Source organism: Amphimedon queenslandica, unplaced genomic scaffold (genome assembly GCF_000090795.2).
Source record: "Amphimedon queenslandica unplaced genomic scaffold, v1.1 AMPQUscaffold_13413, whole genome shotgun sequence".
NCBI classification, from domain to species: domain Eukaryota; kingdom Metazoa; phylum Porifera; class Demospongiae; order Haplosclerida; family Niphatidae; genus Amphimedon; species Amphimedon queenslandica.
In genome coordinates, this window is record NW_003546351.1 from 7,171 (window position 1) to 11,949 (window position 4,779).

General features: G+C 39.5%; 1 pseudogene; it reads right to left on the minus strand.

Annotated features, from left to right (window-relative positions):
* On the minus strand, positions 1–1,811 carry LOC109581859 (zinc finger BED domain-containing protein 4-like; annotated as a pseudogene).
* Positions 1,812–4,779: the final 2,968 nt, after the last annotated feature.

Sequence of the window (4,779 nt, forward strand, 5' to 3'; positions counted from 1 at the left end):
TTAAGTTGCCTCTTCAAAAGGCTTCAACACCTGTAGAACTTTCCCCATTAACTGCCATTGTGCATTTGTTAGTTGAGTTGGTAGTGATATTTCAGTACTGACAGCCAGTATTGCTGGCTTCTGCTCCATGAACCACTGCAACATGTAGTAAGACGAGTTCCAACGAGTGGGTTCATCTTGTACTGGCCTATGCTGACATAATTCTAGCTTAGATTGAGCAGATGACAATGCATGCAATGATACATTGGACTGTTTAAAGCGGCCAACAATTTTGCGGGAAGTGGAGAGCATGAGCTCCACACTTCTTTGTGACAATATCCCATCTTTAATAGTGAGTTGTAAAGTATGTGCAAAGCAAGCACAAGACAATATGTCAGCATTTCTAAACCCAGCGACAAAGTTGCTGCCACTATCTCGAAGAGCCACGTGTAGCTTGTCAGTAATATTCCATGTATCTAAGCATATTGTAAATACTGTCACTATATTTTCTCCAGTATGTCTTTCATTGAATGGCTGTGCATGCAGACAACATTCTTTATTCTCCCAGTTACTATCTATCCAATGACCAGTGAAACTAAGGTAGGAGTCTAAGCTGTCAGATAACCAAATATCTGTTGTAAGGGAGAAGTGCTGTTCTTTCTGAACCAACTTTGCAATGCATTCCTTGACATTTAGAAACATTGATGGAATTAATGATTGTGAAAGATAATTATGAGAGCATGGTGTGTATCTAGGTTCTATCTCTTTCATCAATCGCAAAAAAACCTGGTCTCTCAACAGTGTAAAATGGCATACAATCCACAGCAATCATCTCACCAATCGCTCGATGAAGTTTCTGAGATCTAGGATGATTAAAATTGAATGGTCTAGAAATGGCAATAGATTCTTCTAGTGTTCTCTGAGATAAGTTGGCTGATGTACGAACACTGCTGTTAGTGCCTATGTCTAGCCTTTCAAACTCTGAATATTCTGTTGTATGCTTCTAAAGGTGAGTTTTCAGGTTGGTGTTAGTAAAGTTTCTATCATAATTATTTCCAATTATATATTATTTTCAAAATTTTAGACATATACTTTACCATTTATTAGTTCCTCCACTTGAGACACGCATACTACACAGCTTACAGACAGCTTCGTTCTCATAAACAGGGTCAACAGTGAAGTAATTTCATAAGGGAGAGCGAGTAGTAGTGCTATAGGCGGCCATTTTATTGCAATTGTGATCACGTGATTCATTATTAATTTTAATAATATCATTTTTACCTAACAGTATTGCGCATGCGCAGTAGATACACATCGTATCGGTAATTAGATAAAAACTAGTCGATGATATAGGCTATCCGATTATAGGTAAAATGCAACATAGGTGCAACTCTAGTATAGTTGTTAATATTTGTTCACTGGTTATTATAATTTAGAATAATCAGTTCTATTATATCTAAAAGTCTACCTAGTTGACATATAGTTGCTGTCCCTGCCACCTGTACCATCCTCTTCCTCTCCTTCCTCTTCTTTGCCACGAGCTTCCAAAGTTCTGACAACCTTGCCAACTTTGCTGTTACAGCCCCTTATGGCCTGCCCCTATCTCCTGAACATCTGCCTCTCCCTGGTGTCCCTCTGCAGCATCTTCCTCTTCCTGGCTGGCCTCCATGGCCATCTCTTTCATGGCCCTAGGGCCAGTGCCAAGCACCTCTACCAGGACCCCAACCTTCTATGTTTCTACCCTCACCATCACCACCTCTTCCTCCCGCTCCTCTACCTCTACGTCCTCCCAGTGGTGTACTGCGACCACGACCACCACGGTCTTTTGCCATTTCCCTCTCCTCACAAGAAGACCCATGTCTTGGCCCGGGTGGTATAGCTGGTTGTCTTGGGGGAGGTGGTGGTGGTCTTCTCTCTCCCCAGGGCGGTGGTGGTGGTGGTGGTAGTAGTACTAATAAATCTTCATCGTCTGGTAGTAGAAGATTTGGAGATCCAGGCTGAGAGACCATTTCTTCCTATTATAGTAAAGAATTTATATGTAACTTAATTTAAGTATAATAATCATTATTTTACATCGTTATCATATAGTAGATTGTACTCTTCACTTTCACTGTGATCTGCCATTATTCAAATCACTGAATCAGTGAACGCAGCTGTTTTAATTAATAATTTTAGGAGCCAATAATGATTTAAGGTGTCAAGTACCGTATTAATTAATAGCCAATTAATATTTATTAAATAAGCGACCAATCAAAACACACCACACCTTAATTGAAAACCTTCATAACTAAGCAACAAGAATTGTAAGATGCAGTTTCAATACTTTTTGAAGATGGAAACTTCTGAGCAGAGTACCTAGGAAGCGAATGTTACCAAGATGGATGGTAGAGTCCACAAACCAACAAAAGACACACTACAAGCGCTACAACAGCATTGTCATACAAAAAGCAAAAGAGGAGTGACTCATTGTGGGGCCTTAAGCAGCATGTACCACTACAAGATGTTAGCAACAGCAAAAAGAGGTGCACAGATTATTATAAGGAAAAGAAAAGGAACAGAGATCAAAAGAGTCTCTTGTAGAAAAAGGAGAAAGGTTGAGACAGATGAGAGAATCTGCAAGAATGAGGAGATCTACTGAGAATGAATCTCAGGGTAGAGGAGACTCTTGTCTAAATTATAAAAGACTAAGATCTCAGGAAAGATGTGCTAATGAGTTAGAGGCTCAAAGAGAAGCACGTCTAACTGACCTAAGAGAGAGATCTCAGCAAAGGTGTCTCAATGAATCTGATTCTCAAAGAGAAGCACGTCTTACTGACCTAAGAAAAAGATCTCAGCAACAATGTGCCAATGAATTTAATTCTCAAAGGGAAGCACGTCATACTGACCTAAAAGAAAGATCTCAGCAAAGGTGTCTCAATGAATCTGATTCTCACAGAGAATCACGTCTTACTGACCTAAGAGAAAGATCTCAGCAAGGGTGTCTCAATGAATCTGATTCTCAAAGAGAAGCACATCTTACTGACCTGAGAGAAAGATCTCAGCAACAATGTGCCAATGAATCTAATTCTCAATGAGAAGCACGTCTGACTGACCTAAAAGAAAGATCTCAGCAAAGGTGTCTCAATGAATCTGATTATCACAGAATCACGTCTTACTGACCTAAGAGAAAGATCTCAGCAAAGGTGTTTCAATGAATCTGATTCTCACGGAGAATCACATCTTACTGATCAAAGAAAAAATCTCAGCAAAGGTGTCTCAATGAATCTGATTCTCAAAGAGAAGCACGGCTTACTGACCTAAAAGAAAGATCACAAGAACGACGTGCCAATGAATCTGATTCTCAAAGAGAATCACATCTCTTGACCATCCGTGAAACAGCTCAAGAAAGAAAAGCCTCAGAATCTGAAGAACAAAGAGCTAAGCAAAATCAAAGAATGAGAGAGCATCGTAGAGAATTGTTGGCAAATCAAGCACCTCCCACTCCCTCACCGGACAATGTACTTCAGCAAGAGTTAGCAAAGAAGGACCTTGAAAACTTTCAAAAAGAAATACAACTATCTCTGACCAGCATATGCTGTACATGTGAGCGTCTGTGCTACCCAAAAGGTGTATCCATGGTTGATGTGAGTGAAGTACATAATGTATTACAACAGCGTTATCATGCATGTATTAATGATACACAATTATCAGCCTTATTACCTATTGAAGATGTAGATGGTAGCGTTTATGTTTGTACTAGATGTATTGCTTTTATAAAGAAAGGAAAAATGCCTCTATTTGCAACAAAAAATAATATGCATGTAGATAAAATACCACCTGAATTATCCCGTTTGAAAACTATGGAACAGAGACTTATTTCAAGAGTACAAGCCTTTTGAGGCTAATGGTGTTGCCATTGGGTCAAGAGAGCTTTGGCTGGTCAGACCATTAATTTTCAAGCAAATGTGTCTGAACTATTTAATTCTTTGCCTAGGCTACTAAAGTATAGTGGAGTAGTGTTAGTTAAGCCACCAGAAAGCAAAAGTACTTCCGTCTCTGTTCAATTGGGGGATCAAACAGCAAGTACTAGTTGTGGGCCTGACAGTGCTAGAGCTAGTACCAGTACAAACAGTGCTTGTGCTAACACTGCAAAATCAAGCACTTCTACTAGTACTAGAAACCTATTTGTAGTGAGGAAGCCATTGGTTGTTGATGCACTCAGGTGGCTAAAAGATAATACTTTATGTAGTGATGTATATATTGATGAATCTGTTATAGATAGCAATGACTGTTCTGTCAGTAATAATGAACCTGAGCATAGTAGTAGCATAGAGCCTCCCCAATTAGAGTGTTTGGTAGTCAGAACAGATCATACACTACCAAATTTCCATCAAGTCGCGTATCTTGGTGGCGAACTCGGGTGAAAGCGAAGCCACAACATGATCGAATTTTGTTCTCTGAGAGCTAATACTCCGAGTAGTGAACTGAGCTTCGACTTGCGCGAACCACAATTGAGGATCCGCTGGCCAGAAGGGAGGAATCTTTACTGAGAGTGCCGAAATGGCTGGCGATGGCGATCTAGACATACTGTTCCAGTACCGGGTCACCAATGTAGAAGTTAGCTAATTCTACCAACAATTTATTATCATCAATTATCAAGATCGCCAAAGATAACAAAAGAGAGTGATAAATGGAGAAGAACAACAAAGACAAAAAACACGAGAGAGAGAGAGAGAGAGAGAGAAATATTAATTTATATTATAGTTCTACTGCGCATGTGTGCATCAGTTATAATGTAATGACTATTATGTTTATACTTTA